General features: G+C 43.1%; 1 protein-coding gene across 7 annotated transcripts in view; it reads left to right on the top strand.

Moving 5' to 3' along the window:
- LOC308459952 (engulfment and cell motility protein 1) overlaps positions 1–19,907 on the top strand; it is a 194,480-nt gene that overhangs the window by 97,694 nt on the left and 76,879 nt on the right. The window lies entirely within an intron of this gene.

Genomic DNA, 19,907 nt, shown 5'->3' with positions numbered 1-19,907 from the left:
GGGCCAGGAGCTTGTGTTTCCCATCTTTTTCTTTTAAAAAAGGGAGCTTTTATGTGACCAATGTCTTTTTTCAAAGCAAACAGCAGAGGGAATCTTTAGCAGAATGGATGCATTGGAAAAGGAAATTTCTAATGTGAATTCCATAACTGGTACACTGGCTGGGTTAGTGGATTCTGGTGTCTCTGTTAACCTCTTTTTGATATCATGGATGTTGGCTCATATGATGGAGGCGTGATCCATATTGTTTTATTGGTACTGTTGCTGCGGGTTTGTCGTGACCTTGGGCTAGAACAGCTAACTTACATTGAATTGAATAAAATGTCTATGCAGCTACTTCACAAACAGGTATAATCTTTCAAGTCGTTCTGTTCTGGATGGCTGAGAAGAAAACTTGACTTTCATGATTGTGCCTTGTTTGGGAGGAGTAGAAGACACGATCTAGGGTTTGGATGGAACAACAAGCGATGCTTCATGGCTACTCATTGATTGCAAGCCATTAACCACATCTTACCATAATGTAGAAACTAGACAATTGTTAGCACTGGTTTCTTGTTTGATCCTTCTCATCTTTAAGATCGGTTTTCATTTCAGCAAGCTTACTGTATATATTTAACTGCCACTTCCATATGTTTTCTTATCCCTGCGTGGTGTGTGTGTGTGTGTGTGTGTGTGTGTGTGAGAGAGAGAGAGAGAGAGAGAGAGAGAATGTTAATCCGATGTGAGATTGTATAGCAATTACAGTGTATTGGATTTTAGCTCTTGGGACCCAAATATCTTCCCGAAAGCTACTCAGCCAGCTTTCGTCTTTAATCATAACTGAAGAAGGAAGAGCTCTTTCATTTAATTTTTCATTAATGAAAGTAAATTGTATATTCTAATCTAGAGGTAGCAGGAGTTTTTCAGCTGGCTGGAGCTGCTATACACATTGAGGGCTTTCTCTGCTGGAGGGCAGTTATGGTTCTTCAATTGTTTGACTGTCAACTTCTCCACTAGGTCACCTTTTTTTTTTATTCCCAATGCTGTAATAAATGGAAGAAATCTTAGTTGAATTTTTCTAAATAAACTGTACAGTCTGAACCACTTTATTTGTAATAAGGAATATTGTGGAGGGGTTGATTAAATTTTCTACTTTTAAAATAGACTTTTTAAATCCCCCTTCACAAAGTTTGTTATTTTCTTTATCTGGGTTGGTGCTATTACAGTAATATGAACTTGAAAGAGGCACATAACTTCGCTCCCTATTAGGATCTCCTCTTTTTACTGAGCATTCAGTATGCTCATGATGTTATTGAGGCGATCAGTGCTATTTTTCTAGAAAAAGAACTCACCATGAACACCTCCCTCGTTCTCTTAGAATCGCAATGTCACCCACCTGAGAGGTGCTGGAACTGAGTTCCTGTGAGTTCCCCCTGAAAAAAGCCCTGGAGGTGATTATACATGATCACACTTTCAAGACCATTTGCACCTGCAAATGTTTTGAGGTGCACGTACTGAATTATTTGCAATACATACATGCCTGTAGTTTCCTCCTAACTTTTCCATGCCACAAATGTTCTACAAAGAGTGTCCCTCCAGAGAGCAATAATATGGTAACTCTGGGAAACTATCACCGAACATCTAATAAAGCAGAAGGATTTGTGGACGGTCTGACATAAATACACCACTATTGCACTATTATTGCACCTTTGGCATGTTAGAAATAAAACCCCAGTCTGGAAGGGCCCTGGGAGGTAAGATAGTGTTCTTCCTTAACCTATGCTTTTGCTATATAACCCTAATTTAGTTCTTTTCACTAGTTCCGTTTTATTTTGGCATACCTGGATGCATGAATTATTCATACCATTTGGGTATTATAGGAGAACAAAAATGCAGATGGTTGTCTGCAACCATTAAACTTTTTTCTTCTGTAAAGAAAGTTGTAAAAGATTTTCCATACATATTGAAGGTGCCCTAAGAGATTATTTTACTATCCCAGTTTTACAGAAGTCTATGGATTTCATAAACACAGTATTTCCAGTCACTGAAGTTTGCAGTTGGCATGTGTGGACATTTTTCTTTCATAATTTTGGCTAGGAGGTTGCATCTGTCCTTTTTTTAAAAAAATTTATTTACGGTAATCATTTTTTCAATACAAACAACAACCGCAAAAGACACAACAAAAACCATAGTAACACTAATAACACAATTTAACAATTCAGATTTGAATACTGATATACCTATGACTACACCTTTTTAACAATTTCCCCCACCTCTCCTCCCCCTACTTCCCACCACTGTCTGCCTTATCACTTAAATATTCCTTCCAGATTTCTTCATTTGCGTCGACATGCAATTCGTTTGTATGTAGCTAGTCTGTCTATATTATCAATCCATGTGCTCAAGGGAATCTTTTTGCGGCTCTTCCAATTCATCAAAACAAGTTTTTTTGCTTCTAATATGGCACGGTACATCCATTTATTTTGACCCCTTGTAATCTCCCACATTTCCGTAATATAATTTAGAATTCAATTCAATTCGCCTAAATAACAATTTCTTTTTATTACTCTTGCTATAAATGTCCTCACCTTGCACCAAAATGATCTTATCGTCGGGCAATTAATCATCATATGTACCAAGTTTGCACTCCCACATCTCCAGCAGTCGTCTGCACTCGTTATTTTCCTCTGGTATAGTTTTGCTGGAGTCCAGTGGACTCTGAATATTATTTTCTGCTGAATAAGTCTTAGTCTTAGATCCATAGAGGCTATTTCTGTTGATTTTATACTTGACTCCCATGTATCATTTGTTATCTGTACCCCTAACTCTTCACTCCATTTTTGTCTATCATATTTCTTTCCGTTGAGTAGGGTTTTATATAGTGCAAGTGTAGAGTTCATTGTTTTTGTTGCAGAAATTAAATCTTGTAGCAGCAAGGGTGTTTCCGATGCTGCTATAGCGTCGGGGCCAAACTGCCTTTCCAACATATGTTTCTGCCATTGTGTTTTACTGGTTAATCCATACTTTACTTGCAAAGTCTTATGTTCCACAAATTTGTAATTTTCATCAGTTAATTGATTCAATGTCAAAATACCTTTTTTCATCCAACTTTGGCAAATTATTACTTGATTTCCAATTTTTAATTTTGGGTTGGCCCATATTGTTAATTTCTCATGCTGACAGGGGTCATCCTTATTATTTTTATTTATATTCATCCAAATTTTTATAGGGGCTTTAATAGTCTCCAGGATAATAGGATATTTCATAAAATTGGAGCCGAGTTTAGTCTACCCTACAAGAGGTTCAAAGAAACTATATTCGAGAGTAGTCCAATTGGGATTCCTGCTAGATCACCAATCGTTAGTCTTACTCAGCAGGTAAGCCAGGTGATATAGTTCCAGATTTGGGAGACCAAAACCACCTTCCTTCGTTGGAAGTTGCATTTTATGTAGTGATATTTTTGGTGGCTTTGTACCCCATAGGCACGATCTAAATAGTTGATTTATTTTTTGGAAGTAAAATTTGGGAATATGCATTGGAAATCCTCTAAGAATGTATAAAAGCTTTGGAACAACATTCATTTTGAGGACATTAACCCTTCCCCAAAGGGAGAGGTTTAGAGGTCCCCACCTTTCAATATCAAAAGAAATCTCATTTCTAATTTGATTCAAATTTAATTTTACAATTTGGTCTATATCTGATGAAATCGCGATACCCAAGCATTTAATAAAGTCTTTGCACATCCAAAATTGATGGTTTCTATACAATGTAGCCCTTGGCCCAATTGGTAAAATCTCTGATTTTGTCCAATTTATAGAATATTCTGCCAAAGGTTTTATTTTCTCCATAATTTTTGGAATTGTATCTTCTGGTTTTGTAATAAATGAAAGGATATCATCCGCAAATAATACAATTTTGTAATTATCTTTGTTGTGGTTTACGCCCTTGATATGCCCATAGGTTGTATCTGTCCTGAACCAGCAGATAAAGAAATAGTGCAGAATTGTTTGGCTGTATAAAGTGGGAGAACATTTTACCTGTTTGGCCTCAGGGAGTGAATTAGTGTAGCTAAAATTAAAATTAAAAGGTTTTCAGGGTATCTTTTTTTCAAAATATTTTAAAATTAGAATGGTAGGGCGACAGCAAGCTTTTTCTTTTTCATTGCCACCTCTCATTATCAGTAAGAATAATCCATCAATATTTTTATTTTTATTTTGCTTTCATTGCTCTAATACACATACGAAAAACACAGAGACCACAGCAGGACCCCCCACCCCAAGTTGTCATCCCCTTACCACTCTAGTGGTATCAGCCTGTAATTCTCATGATTGTTCTCCATACAGGATAAGGGGTTGTGTTCATGGAGAGAGAGAGAGTTTAATGTTCAGAAGGCCAGTTGAACCCATAGGAAACGGGTTATATGCACGATTTCAACCACATAAGACATCAAGTGTCTATATTCAGGAGGTTATAATATCCAAATCTGCAAGGATGATTTTTGGCAGTTTGTCCTTAAGTCCGGTTTCATTGATATATGAAATAAATAGCCAGCAAATGACCAGAAATCACTTTAGTTTCTCTTTAAAGCAAGATACTGATTGCATAATGTTGGTATCTGTGTGTTTTTTATTTTGGTTTTTTAGTCTTTGTCCAATGTATCCAGTTATTCGCTTTAACTATAACTGCAACTTCATGGCTTTGAAAAATATTTCTCCTGTTACGTAAATCCTTAGCCAAGCCTATGTACAGGAAGTTTAAGCAGCTGACGTTCTCTGGTCCATGGGGTCACGAAGAGTCGGACACGACTAAACAACAGCAACAATGCCTTATGCTACTTCCTCTGTAGAACAATTTCCAATTGTATATCAACAACTGTCATTAAAAAAAGAGCATCTGAGGCTGTTGTACAGTGGTGCCCCGCAAGACGAATGCCTCGCAAGACGGAAAACCCGCTAGACGAAAGGGTTTTCCGTTTTGGAGGTGCTTCGCAAAACGAATTTCCTATGGGCTTGCTTCGCAAGACGAAAATGTCTTGCGAGTTCCTGCGGGCTTTTTTTCCTTTCCCCCCCCTTTTTCCCAAGCCGCTAAGCCACTTATCAGCTGATCCACTAAGCCTGCTAAGCCGCTAATAGCGCTAATCCGCTAAACCGCTAATGGGCTTGCTTCGCAAGACGAAAAAACCGCAAGACGAAGAGACTCGCGGAACGGATTCTTTTCGTCTTGCGAGGCACCACTGTATATCATATGCTAGTTGAAAATTGGGCTGTAAGATATAGATGTTCAGGAGAAACCAAGTCTGCTGCCAGCCGTAGCAGTGCCAAGAATGACTGCCTTTATTGCTTGGGAATATGTAAGGTCTCTAACCTGAAAAATCCTATCTGGTGTCTGCATAACATGAGCTAACAAGGAGTTCTGAAGGCAGCTGATCTAGCTTAAATAGTGAATCCAAATGTAAGGAGGACAAAATTATTTAGTGCTCCTTGCAGAATACATTCCCAGCCCTCAAAATACATTATTCAGAGAGGGGAGCAAGGCTTGTTTACCCGGCTGGATATCCTGGGTTAACTCAAAGTTCTTCAGTAGCAAGTTGGTTTACACATTCATTGGGGCGACTCAACAGCTGAAATAGAAAAAAGAAATCAGGGTGTGCACCTCCAAGTGACAATTTAAACAGCAGCAGGATTGATGTTTGATATGCATAGGTAAATACTTAAATATTTGCAGACACAGTGACCTGTGAGCGATCCAGTGGAGTTGAGCGTGGCTGAAAAGCTCTGCAACTGCTTGTATGCACGTAGAACCGTGTTTACTGTTCAAACCTCCCTGTTGGCTGGCAGAGCCAGAGCTATTTGAGGTTGAGGCAGGTGACAGTAGCTGCGACTGACGTCTGCTGTCCCTCTGAAGATAGGAAAATTAGAACCTTTACGAGGAAGAGTGGGATAGAAATTTAATATTAATAAAGAATCTGCCTGAAAGTTGGTCTGCAAAGTAAGCAGTGACAATTGTAAGGGGTAAAATCAAATGTGTGAGAAGTGCTTCATCAGTGATCCCGTGTACACCAGGGAAGAGGAACCTGCAGACCACAGTTTCCACCAGGAGCGGCTGGTGGGGTGAAGCCATGGAACTGGAATTTCCTTTGACAAAGACAGGTTTAGCAGACTGAGAGGTAATAGAAAATAAAGTAATTTTAGAGTAAATCTTACCTTTCCAGCTCTTGGGATTAGTGCATATTAAATTCCACATATTGCTGCTGAGGTCATTAGCCCTTTATGACATAGTTTTGCCAACAGATGATTCCTATATATACATCCTGTCCATTAGGCATTCTGGGCACATAACTAAAACATTTTCATTCGTCATTCTAACTTGTTTCACTGCAACCTGCTGCACATTTTTTTGTACAATGAGAGTGGTTTCTAATTGAAAAAAAAAATGTCATTGAGTTATAGTGAAAACCTGTTAGGAGACAATAATTGGGTGCACTGAGGGTTATCGGCTCTACTTCATTAGAATCCATTTATTTGAAGGGACTTTGGAACTTAATGCTGTTTGGCATCTTTTGCGTGGATTGTATTAATTTAAGAAACATCTCGTATTTAATCCTTTATATAAATACAATTTTTTTAGCTTGTTGGAAATGTAGCAAGTGGGTTGTTGCAGTTTATCTCTCTCTCTATATATATAATCTTTCTTACGTTTGGCTAGTCTGCTTTCATAGCTTTGGACCTAGAATCCAACAATCATAGAACTGTAGAGTTGGAAGGGACCCAGTAGATCATCTAGTTCAACCCCCTGCAATGCAGCTGACGTGTTCAGTTGTTACTTCTCAGGAAGAAAAATCAACCTAGAAGGAGTCAAAGGTTTCTGTATCTGCATTTGACTCACTGGGGTGGGGAGGATGTAAGCAACAAATGAAAAGGCCTGTGTCACCTTTATTTGAACACAGTATTTCCCTGACTTCTACATCTTGGTGCTGACATTTAAAGCCCTAAATGGCCTCGGTCCAGTATACCTGAAGGAGCGTCTCCACCTCCATCGTTCTGCCCGGACACTGAGGTCCAGCGCCGAGGGCCTTCTGGTGGTTCCCTCATTGCGAGAAGTAAGGTTACAGAGGGCCTTCTTGGTAGTGGCACCCGCCCTGTGGAACGCCCTCCCAGCAGATGTCAAGGCAATAAACAACTAATTTACTTTTAAAAGACAACTGAAGGCAGCCCTCTTTAGGGAAGTTTTTAATGTCTGATGCTGTATTGATTTTAATATTCAGTTGGAAGCCGCCCAGAGTGGCTGGGGAAACCCAGCCAGATGGGTGGGGTATAAATAATAAATTATTATTATTATTATTATTATTATTATTATTATTATGTTTTATTGGGTAGAATCGGGCCTGTGTGTCAACTGCATTCGAATAAATACAGTACAACCTGGTTCAGCTGATTACTTGTCCCTGTGATGGGGGAGGGTGTTCATATGCCCAAGAGTGCAATCCTAAATTTGTCTACTCAAAGCTAAATCCCACTTAGTTAAATGGATTCCAGTGTGAGATTCACTTCAGTGTGAGATTCATTTCTTGACAGAAAGTAATGAGTGAATAGGCCCTTTGAATTAATAGATATATCTTGCTGCTTTGGAAAACCTACCCATCGGGTCGGATTTTTTCTGAAGGTAAGAACAATATTAAAAAGGAGCAGTCAGCCACAGCCAATAGGGGACCTTTACCACGAATGAAACTTTAACTTAAGAGAGAACATCTTTATATTGCAAATAACCACACATTTGGTGACATCTGACACTTGTCAAAATACCTGTTGCCCAATAGGAGGAAGGTGTTGGCATGAAGCTTTAGTAAAGCTATCCAGATCTGCCACGGCTCAAGTCAATGATGAATTGACAACCTTAACCCACACACAAAGTAATTTTTCTTACGTAGATACTGGAAGCCCTGTTTAGGGAGGGTGATGTATGGGGGTCAGAAAACACTGCCTCTAACATGCTGCATCTTCAACAGAACATTTAAATGAAATAGTCATTTACTACAGTTGCCAGACAATTCATATTACAGCCAAGTACCTTAGTACACAGCACGGGTGGCGCTGTGGTCTAAACCACTGAGCCTCTTGGGCTTGCCAATCAGAAGGTCGGTGGTTCAAATCCCCATGACGGGGTGAGCTCCTGTTGCTCAGTCCCAGTTCCTGCCAACCTAGCAGTTCGAAAGCATGCCAAAAAGTGCAAGTAGATAAATAGGTACCACTCCAGCGGAAGGATAAGCGGTGTTTCCATGCACTGCTCTGGTTTCGGTGTCACAGCTTAGTCATGCTGGCCACATGACCAGGAAAAACTGTCTGCAGACAAAGGCCAGCTCCCTCGACCTGTAAAGCGAGATGAGCGCCGCAACCCCAGAGTCGTCTGCAACTGGACTTAACTGTCAGGGGTCCTTTACCTTTTTACCCTGGTCTGAAAGCAGTGCTTTAGGACTCAGGCTGGCAAAAACTTCATGAAAAGCTGTTGGAGCAATCGTGATAAAGGTTTTTTTGTTGTTCACTCGGTTTCCAGTTACTAGAAAAACAAGGGGAAACTACATTTTTTAAAAAAAAAAAAAAAAGCTGCATCACATATGTCAGGGATGGGGAACCGTGGCCCTCTAGAAGTTGTTGGACTCAACTTTCACCATCCCTAGACATTGGTCATGCTCTCTGGGTTTACTAGGGAATTATAGTACAGCAGCCTCTGGGGGGCTGTAGGTTCCCCATACTTGGCCTGCATGTATGTGCTGGGCTCTACTTGCATCTGCTCAGATGGGCTCTGCTCTTGAAGTCAGTAAAAAAATCCATACCCTGACTCCATTCTCATATCTTCAGTGGGCTACTACTCCCCCACTGAGGCCAGAGAGCTCTATCAACTGAGCCTGAACAGAAACCAGGTGTCTTGATTTCAAGAGATGAGCATAAAACAGAAAGTTGGCACAGTGTGTGGGGCCGGGGGGGGGGCAGGGAGGTAGACACAAAGCGTTTGTAGTGTGGAATTAATGGTGCATTGTTCTGTAAGAAAAATAAGCCATACCCCAGTGAAACATTAATTTTGCATGAAAGCATAATGGGCACAGCCAAAGAAGAGATGGATCCCCTAGAGCAAAAAGAAGACGATGTCATGAGTCAATAAGTAAATTGTTTGCAATAAGTCACTGAAAATCTAGAGCAAATATGTAGGCTCTGCCTTTGATGTTAGAGTTATTAGTCTCTGTCTTTGATTTTGTTCATTGGTGTTGTGATTTAAAAAACACAACTGCCTAATAAATGCAAATGTTGAGAGACTCTAGGCATCTCTGGTGGATCTTTCTTGCTGACGTCACGCTGCAGCAACGACACTGGTCTAATCATGATCTAATCAGTATCTTCCGTTTGCTAATGTTTGTCTTGTGATCTTTATTGAACTTCATCTACAGCTTTTCGTGTACTACTAGGTTTTCATGGTGCAAGATTTTAGTAGCTGCACTGTAGAAGTGGTTGAACATCTTGTTAAGGACTAGAGAGGTTAGTAAATCAGGGGTCAGCAAACATTTTCAGGAGGGGGCCGGTCCACTGTCCCTCAGACCTTATGGGGGGCCAGACTATATTTTGGTAGGGGGAAATGAACGAATTCCTATGCCCCACAAATAACTCAGAGGTGCATTTTAAATAAAAGGACACATTCTACTCATGTAAAAACACGCTGATTCCTGGACCGTCTGCAGGCCGGATTTAGAAGGCGATTGGGCCGCATCCGGCCCCTGGGTCTTAGTTTGCCTACCCATGGGTTAGTTCATTATATATGGGATTCGCATTATGATCCTTCCAGTGTACTAAGAACACGTTCAGAGCCCCAGATGTCAATATTTGTACATACATACAATTTAAGCTTCTGCAGCTATGACATTCCAAAGCATTCTTTTATTATTATTTATTTCTATCTGGCCTTGTTCAACTATTCCTGGACAAGAATTCAAGTAAGCATTCACTGCACGCTGTACAATAGAAAGGGCCCCTCTTTTCTTCCTCCTGAAACATCTCTGTACAGTGGTACCTTGGAAGCCGAACAAAATCCGTTCCGGAAGTCCATTCGACTTCCAAAACGTTCGTAAACCAAGGTGCGGCTTCCGATTGGCTGCAGGAAGCTCCTGCAGCCAATCGGAAGCCATGGAAGTTGCATCGGACGTTTGGGTTCCAAAGAACATTAAAAAACTGGAACAGTCACTTCCGGTTTTCAATCGTTCAGGAGCCAAAATGTTCGACTCCCAAGGCATTTGAAAACCAAGGTACGACTGTATAGTGGGGTTCAACCTCCTGACACAGATCCCCTCAACCCTATTCCCACCTTCTTCCCTCACCCCCTTGTTTCTTTCACACCTCTGAAAAGAAACCTTGACATTCCATATATCTTGTAAAAAGATGGGCACTTGCCAGGCCATTGGGTTTGCTTAAAACAAATAAAAATCTCCTTTAACTAAAAACAGTTATATTTATTCATAACTAAGGAATACCATGAGTTTGTAGAATCAGGGCTTTTTTTCAGCCAGAATTCACCAGAACTCAGTTTCGGCACCTGGTAGATGTCATGCTACACGCCATTGCCATTATAAGAGAACGGGGAGGCATTCGGGGTGAATTCCTGCACCTCATTTTCCATAAAAATAGCACTGTGAAGAACCATTACTTTCTTGCGGGGTGACTCACTTCCTAACGAACACCTGAGTTTTCTGTTAGTAGGGATCATAGGTAAAGGTAAAGGGACCCCTGACCATTAGGTCCATTCGTGTCCGACTCTGGGGTTGCGGCACTCATCTCACTTTACTGGCCGAGGGAGCCGGCGTACAGCTTCCGGGTCATGTGGCCAGCATGACTAAGCCGCTTCTGTAGGGATCATATCAAAGCCCATATCACTATTCCAAGAGGTATTTAGCTGTGCTAAATTGGGATTCAGATTACTACTTCACTACAATCCACGTTTAATCTGGGCTGATAATAAAAAAAAGTGGTAGCAAAATGACCCCAAACATTGCCCATATGTGTCATCTCCCTTGGATAACAAGCTAGCTGAAAGTCTTTAGAATAAAATATTAGGTTTGGGCTGTTCAGCCAGGCACAAATACAAAAATAGGTTGAAGCAGGGTTGGTTTATCAGCAAGTGAAGTGATAGCTTCTAACTCGAGCTGTCATTGCAACTTGCATAATTTATTGCACTGAAAGGGTCGGTCATTGCCTGCTTAAAGTGTTGATGGAGATAATATCTTCATAGTGTGTTTTGTTTCATATTTTAGCTAAATTAGCAATGCATGGCATATGGTTTTTTGCTGCATGAATCCCTGCTGATGTAAATGTCAGTAAGCATATAATACCAGGGTTTCATTTTGCGAGTCACAATGCATAGAATTCAGCCTGAAAGCTCCCTAGACTACAGACCTCATTATAGATGAATAGACTGGGGTATAATGTTCCAGAGGTTTTGTTTCAGTTGAAATACGGTTATCACAGTGAATGATGCTGTTGACAATGAGATTTTTATAGCTCCTCTTAACCAAAGAACTATTATGGCTTCCAGTGCCACCGCTGCTGTTTCACTTTTAAGTTAGTATAATCTTATAGCATGGCAGCTTCTGCGAGTGTAGAGGGAGTCCTTTAGATAATGTCTTGTTTTTATGCAGAGTTCTCTGTCCTAGGAAACCTGCCCCCCTCTCTTTCTCTCACCTTCAACAGATGTAATTAACTCCTGCGGAAATGCAGTTTTTATGGAATCATAGAGCTGTAAAGGGACCAAGTGTCCACAGAATTCAACTTCACGCCCAAGGGCAAAACAATCCACCACCCAAACCCCAAATATTTATGCTGCCCAAGCAATGGTTGTAACTCTTGGGCATGGAACCTTTCATCCTCTCTCATTTTCTGCTAGGAGAGGAGGGTTTAATTGCACAACCATTCTCATTGCACACCTAACAATGGCTTTGTCCCCCCAAGACCTAATTTGCCTTTTACGCAACTATTTGGAAAGGGAAAATAGTTCACAGAAAGATGGAAATCAAATCATGTGCAGGGCTAATGTTATTTTGATGTGGTGGCAAAGTTCAGAGGGAGGCCTGGCTTGAAACAACAAGGTCAGTAATAAACAGCGCTGTTTTTCTAGGGGAAAAGGGTGCCAGAACTCACCCTCGTTCTCTTGGAATGGCAATGGAACCCGCCTGAGAGGTGCTGGAACTGAGTCCCGGCAAGTTCCAGCTGAAAAAAAGCCCTGGTATTAAGAGTAACTGAGCATAACAACGTAACAGAGCAGGAAACATCATAACATTGAAGCCAGCGGTTTATTTATTAACCACATCTCTGTGAAATAGAAAAACTTTAACTACTGAAAAGGCAGATTACATGGATCTGGCAGTTTCTCAGACAAGAGTTATACACTGTGAGCCACCACCAAGAAGACTCTTTTCCTAGGAAATGACAGCTTTGCTTCTGACAATGGATGAATCCATAACAGAGCCTTTGAAGGTGAGGGTGTTCCCTCAAATATCCCAGACCTGGGCTATTTACAGCCTTAAAAGTTGAGGTCATTACTTTGAATTTAACCCAGAAACTAATTGGAAGTTGTTAGTGTTTTCACATAGGTGGCAAAATGTGCTTTCTGCACACAGTCTATAACAAAATCTAGCAAATGCCAGGCAGTCTCATACAAAGTACATTCAAATAACAAAGTGAAGATGTCACTATACCCTAGAGTGGCAAGTTCATTGTTTTCCAGATAAGGTGCAATTGACCTACTAGCCAGCCCAAGCTGTTGGAAAGCACTCCTAGTCATATATACTACCTGGGATCCAGGAACTACGTTGGGTCCAGCCTAATCCTTCCTGGAAAGTATGGGTGTTGGAGAGGCATATCCATAACCTCCTAGTTAGCCTTGCTTTCCGCTAGATACAATTCTGCATAATTTGGGTTGAGCTTAAGTTGGTTCACTCTCAGCCAGTATATTAGTGACGTCAGATTGGCATTTAGAGACCTTACATCTATGCATCAATCCGATGAAATGGAGAAATAAAGCTGAGTGGTGAGAGCATGGTCTGAGCATTGAGTCAGCCAATGGTCTGACTCAAAATAAGGCAGCTTTGTGTGTTCCTCTTAATCCAACCTTTTGGAACGTTCGTGCCAGTAGGAGAAGAGATACAGCAAAGCATTGTAACCAAATTCCTGCAGCAGATTTGGAAGGATACCATGATCAATGGTACCAAGAGCTGCTGAGAGGTCTAGGAAAATAGACATGACTGTACTCCACCTGTGTCTCTTTCAGAGGCGAGCATCCACCAGCTTTAAAGCAGTTTTGGTGCTAAAACCTAGTCAGAAGTCAGGTTGAAAGGGTTGATAAGCTGCTAGATAACAGGTCTTATTTCAAAGTGAATAAAAGCAAAACGCTCTGAGGCTGATTTCCTCATACTGGTTTGATAGGCCTTCGATTTAATGTTTGGGTTACAGTGCTGGTTAACACAAGCTTCACCAATGTCTGCTTTGCATGCGTTGCAAAAACAAAGTAGTTCTGAGCAAGCTATTTCATGAAAATGGATCATGTTATAAGAAACTGAATTTAAATGTTTACATTTCTTTGCATTGGTTTCTAAATTTGCTGGTGACAAAAAGGTAGTAATTTTAGCGGCCTTCTTTTGGATTGTACTGAATTTCAGAAGTGTTGACAAAGATTCTTCCCAGAAATGTTCCATGGAGCAAGTAGACTGAAAGGTTACATAGCTGACATTCAAAGGGGTGGTTCTTGTACATTTCACTCAACAATCCTTTTACCAAGATTTTGAAGGAAATGGAAGCTAAGGAGAACAAAATTCCATGATGGATCATTACTGAGATGTTGGTCATAGCAACCGCTACAGAGTACATGGCACCTGTAGCATGGGGATGGCTATGAGAGACATAGGCACCAATCAGGAGAGAAATTCATGGGAGAATTATTAAATGACAGGAAGCACTGAACAGATGCAAAAGCCTTAGGAATCAAGAGTGAGAAAGAAGACAGAATCGAACCTGGTGTGTGGGCTGAATCTGAAATCGGTTTGTTGGAGAAGGAGGTTCAGAGAGTGCTTTTCAACAGCCGGTCTTCCCTGCTAGAAAGAACAGAATCAACAGTCACTTGTAATTTTTGAACATTATAAAGAGAAAAGTTGGCAATAAAAAAAAATGGGGGTGGGTGGGCAAAAAAGACAACTGGTGGCATCTACATGTTACCACATCACTTGTTTACTTAGTGTTATGCTCCAGGGGGTGACTTTGGGTCCCAGTTACAGAAGATATAAGCTTCCACCAAAGTCCTCACCAGCGAGCACAGAGTTGCAGATGCAGCCCAATCCATACAAACTAAGCTTGAGCACAGTGAATCAGTCTGTGTCTCAAGGTCTTTTACCTGTGGGGTGTTTAGCTCATGCTCCGAGGACACCATACCTGGTGTCAAGTAAGGATTAGGCATAATACTTTTGTTAGTGGGGGCAATTGTTGTCATTGTTGTTGTTGTTACTTTCTATACTGCCCTTCACTTGAGGATCACAGTATGGTTTACAATATAAAAACACAAAAATACATAACACAGTAACAAGTAAAAACAATATCACACACTTAAACTTTAAAAGGTCACAGATTGTTTAATTGCTTCCACCTATGGCGCTGTGGTCTAAACCACTGAGCCTTGGGCTTGCCGATCGGAAGGTTGGCGGTTTGAATCCTGCCACGGGGTGAGCTCCCGTTGCTCGGTCCCTGCTCCTGCCCACCTAGCAGTTCAAAAGCACGTCAAAGTGCAAGTAGATAAATAGGTACCGCTCCGGCGGGAAGGTAAACAGCGTTTCCGTACGCTGCTCTTGTTCGCCAGAAGCGGCTTAGTCATGCTGGCCACATGACCCGGAAGCTGTACGCCGGCTCCCTTGGCCAATAAAGCGAGATGAGCGCCACAACCCCAGAGTCCGTCACGACTGGACCTAATGGTCAGGGGTCCCTTTACCTTTACCTTTACCTTTATAGGTCCTTTGCCCCATACCATTTTTCATTTGCTAAGTTTATTATATGTTTCAGGGCCATTGGGAGGGTATGTTTCAAATTATTGGGGATAATAGGTGGTTGTGGTTGCAATTTGAATGCTTCATGTTTGGCTATTACTAATGAAGCCATCTTGAATGCTAGATTTTATTAGCGGATAAGTGAGATATACAGTGGTACCTCGGGATGCGAACGGGATCCGTTCCGGAGCCCTGTTCGCATCCCGAAGCGAACGTAAACTGTGTCCGCGCATCTGTGCGTGCGCGGGTCACGTTTCGGCGCGTCTGCACGTGCGTGTGATGTTATTTTGACGGTTTGTACATGCGCGCGCAGCAAAACCTGGAAGTAACGAGCTCTGCTACTTCCGGGTCGCCGCGGAGCGCAACCCGAATTTGCCTAACCCGAAGCGTATTCATCCCGAGGTATGACTGTAAACGGATCTTTAAATAAAAACACCTTGATAAAGGGCTGAAGAGCAAGCCAGAGTGTCAGGATTGAACGACAAGCCAGGAGGCAGGATCAGGGCGTGAACCAGAGGACAGGACCAAAGGAGACAGGAGCACAGCACACGTCAGTGAAGGCCTCCATACTCAAGCAAGACTTTAGATGACACATGAAGCCCTTAGAGTCTTTCCTGCCCAGGAACAGTCAACAGCCAGCCTAGATAAAGTCATTCTAGTGCCAGAGGGTTCTTCACTCAGAAGGCTGCCTCCTGCAATTCATTGATGCTGCACAGAGATACAGCAGAAAGATACACGTATAAAGGCCAGTGGAGTCTCAGAACTATTTTCCATCTGCTGCGCCAGGGATAACTCTCATGTGACAATATGTAACAGGACCCAGAATGTTGAAGACGAGAGCAGCAGCCGTTCTAGAGATCTACTGTTGTGGAAAGCATTGATGGAAAGCTTCACCTGTAACCCTGGACATTCTTTGTCATATAATATGTTCCCCATATGAGTTCATCCTGGGGAGCCAGAACACAATGCATTTAAATCTGAAAGTGACAACAGACCTGCTGGAATACCTGGGGCATAGCATTATAGAACAGTAGAGTTGGAAGGGATGAAATTGCTCACCTGGAGTATGGTAACTGATTGGACCCTCAAGGGCCATCTTGTCCAATCCCATACTATGCAGGAATCTCAACCAGATCATACATGACAGAGGGCCATGCAACCGCTGCTTAAAAACCTCCAAGGAGGGAGAGTCCATCACCTTCAGAGGGAGTCCGTTCCACTGTTGAGCAGCTCTCACTGTCAAAAAGTTTTTCCTGATGTTTAGTCGGAATTTTCTTTCTTGTAACTTGAATCCATGGGTTCGAGTCCTACTCTCTGGAGCAGGAGAAAGCAAGCTTGCTCCATCTTCCATGTGACAGCCATTTAGATATTTGGACACAACTATTTCATGTGTGGTCTGTCCAAGGCAGAATAGAAGGTTGAATAAAGCAGAGATGGAGAGAGTCAAATGGCAGTTTTGAACAGCCAAGGTTTTAATAGAGCAGGGATGCGGGAACACAAAGGAAGTTGGTGGTTTTAAACAACAGCAGAGGTTTGTATAAAGCTGGGATGGAGAGAAACAGAGGAGGGAAATGGTTGTGCAGTCCCCTCCTTGAATTGGATTGCCTTCTTTTTTATGTGAGCTCTGCTTTATTGATGTACAAAGTTGTACTCTACAACCTGTTACGGTAGGTAAATCATCCCGATTTATAGAGGATAGTGCTCAGGAAACACACCTCAACTTGAACACAAAACGCAACACTGCAACAGGCGCACAAGCAACTCCTAGCAGCTTGAGATGTGGTGAAAAATTTTTGGCTGCACTTCTCAGCCCTTTAAAGTTCCATACACGAAATCTGCCATTTTTAGTTTTTTTATCAAACCTGAAGCAGTCTGTACCTGAGTAGACTCTGGGTGCAAAAGAACCCTGTAGATCCTCATTTCCATTGCTATCCTCCAGCTGTGCTGGCAATAAGATACAGTGGTACCTCAGGTTAAGAACTTAATTTGTTCTGGAGGTCTGTTCTTAACCTGAGGTACCACTTTAGTTAATGGGGCCTCCTGCTGCTGCCGCGCGATTTCTGTTCTCATCCAGAAGCAAAGTTCATAACCCGAGGTACTATTTCTGGGTTAGCAGAGTCTGTAACCTGAAGCGTCTGTAACCCGAGGTACCACAGTACAGCAACAAGTTTTTTAAAACCAGGCTTTTCTGGAACTTCAAGGAACAAGCATGTGATGTTTTCTGTCACTACCTATTGGAGTGTACTATTAGATATCCAAGTGATCTGTGTTGTAGTGTTTCGGTTACAGTGTACCAAAAACCCCTGTATACCCACAGGGACACAGCAAGACTAGATGTTACAGAAAGGAGAGCTATAGCGGTCTGTGTAGATCCAAATCCGGAGACCTGACAGTACAGAACTACAGAAAAGGGGCCTTTGGGGTGGGAGAAAGGAACATGGTAGGTATTGCCACTGCATAAAATTCCTTACTAGTTAGAGGAAGGCCCTCCTGTTTTTTTGGACTCCAGAGAGCCGAAGAAGAAACACTGGGCAGTCCATGTTGCCACGCTAGACAATTTTACACTAAAGGTAAAGGGGCCCCTGACCATTAGGTCCAGTCGTGGACTACTCTGGGGTTGCAGCGCTCATCTCGCTTTATTAGTCGAGGGAGCCGGTGTTTGTCCGCAGACAGTTTTTCCAGGTCATGTGGCCAGCAGGAATAAGCCGCTTCTGGCGAACCAGAGCAGCCCACGGAAACGCCGTTTACCTTCCCGCCGGAGCGGTACCTATTTATCTACTTGCACTTTGACGTGCTTTCAAACTGCTAGGTTGGATGGAGCAGGGACTGAGCTCACCCTGTCACGGGGATTCGAACCGCCGACCTTCTGATCGGCAAGTCCTAGGCTCTGTGGTTCCCAACAAATAAGTCAGGACAGTTCTAATTAGGGGTTCTAATTATCAAATAACTACCGTATTTTTCGCTCTATAGGACGCACTTTTTCCCCTCCAAAAATGAAGGGGAAATGTGTGTGCGTCCTATGGGGCGATTGCAGGCTTTCGCTGAAGCCTGGAGAGCGAGAGGCGTTGGTGCGCACCGACACCTCTCGCTCTCCAGGCTCCAGGAAGCTATCTGCAAGCCTTGCGCACCCGGGGGGAGTTCCCCCGGGCACGCAAGGCTTGCGGGCAGAAGCCTGCAGCACGGGGCGCCCTCCGGAGGACCCCCCGTGCTTCGCGCAGGTGTCGGCAAGCCTTGCGCACCCGGCGGATCTCCCCCCGGGAGCGCAAGGCTTGCGGGCGGCAGCCTGCAGCACGGAGCACGGGGCGCCCTCCGGAGGACGCCCCATGCTTCGCGCAGGTGTCCGCAAGCCTTGCGCGCCCGGGGGGGGATCCCCCCTGGGCGCGCCCGGCTTGCGGGCGGCAGCCTGCAGCACGGAGCACGGGGCGCCCTCCGGAGGACGCCCCATGCTTCGCGCAGGTGTCCGCAAGCCTTGCGCGCCCGGGGGGGGATCCCCCCTGGGCGCGCCCGGCTTGCGGGCGGCAGCCTGCAGCGCGGAGCACGGGGCGCCCTCCGGAGGACGCCCCGTGCTTCGCGCAGGTGTCCGCAAGCCATGCGCGCCCGGCGGGTGGGGCGCCCTGAAGCAGAGCGCCCCTCACGCTGGGCAGACATGGGCCAGCCTCACAAGCTCGGGGGACAACGGGGAGGCGCAGCGCTGCCATCCCACTGTTCCCCGACCTGGTTTTGGGGGGGAAATAAAGGGGAAAAAATTTCCTTTATTTCCCCCCCCAAAAAGTAGGTGCGTCCTATGGAACGAAGCGTCCTATGGAACGAAAAATACGGTATTTCAAGTATTTCTTCCCCCTCTCTTCCTGGCGTTACCTTGACACCAGGTGAGCAGGTCTGCCAGACTCGGTCAAAACTATCACAGCTGGAGCTAAGCACTTAAAAGAGGCCTCCACTGCGCCTTCAGCCATGCCTTTTTGCTTGCTAAGAGAGTGGTTGCAGCTTATGCCTCACATGTCTATGGCTTCAGACAGATGACCAGACCTTCATAGCTTCAGCAAGTTGATGTCCTCATGTGCATTCGGACCATATGCTAGCTCTTTACATGTCGTATGTGTATCTTCTCTGTCCTGGTTGGAATAATGACATCAAATTGGATAGAACACCGAGAGACTGGCTTAGGCTTGTCCTTGAGCATAAACAGAGTGCAAAAACAAGAATATATCAGCTACATTAAGTACATTTACCCAGATTACCTTGGGGGTGCATTTTACCACACTTTAATGTTCATATATTGTCAGGTAGTCCTGGAATAGTGTGGGGAAGAAAATAATATATATATATTGTATACACCACCCGCTTTCTTTGTGCCCTAAACTTAAGTGAATATTGCTCCCATTTATATGAACTTGTGATGACTTGTTTTTTTAGAGGCTCCCTTGTCCTTTCAAATGAAGACTTTAATATGTTGTATGCAGGAGCATTTAACCATATAATTTTTTTCTTCTTCTGATAAAAATGGTAAATAAAAACTGCACCCTGTTACTGTTCTGATTGTTCATTTCCAATCTTCTTCAGTAGATCTACAGTTACAGGTGGGACCTGCAACAAAATGTTGCAGTATACCCTCACCTTCTAACAGGAGTGATCAGCCACTCAACCACCCATGCCATTTTCTAGGATTGTTCCTCCCATTTTCCTCTTCCAAATGAAATTCAAAAACCCGTGGCTCCTGAGCATGCTCAGTCCTTACTGGGCTGTTTTTACTCCTGTGGTTTTCCATAATGTTTTGTACTTCTGTGTATCTCATGATTCACCGGAGCATGCTGATATTGTCCTCTCGTTTCTCAGTGACCCCATTTGGGCTACAGCCCTGTTGGCATCTGCT

The sequence above is a fragment of the Podarcis pityusensis genome (assembly GCF_964106645.2).
Source record: "Podarcis pityusensis genome assembly, chromosome: 12".
Lineage (NCBI taxonomy): Eukaryota > Metazoa > Chordata > Lepidosauria > Squamata > Lacertidae > Podarcis > Podarcis pityusensis.
Note: the sequence above shows the minus strand (reverse complement) of the source record. Positions and strands in the feature narration are given on the sequence as shown.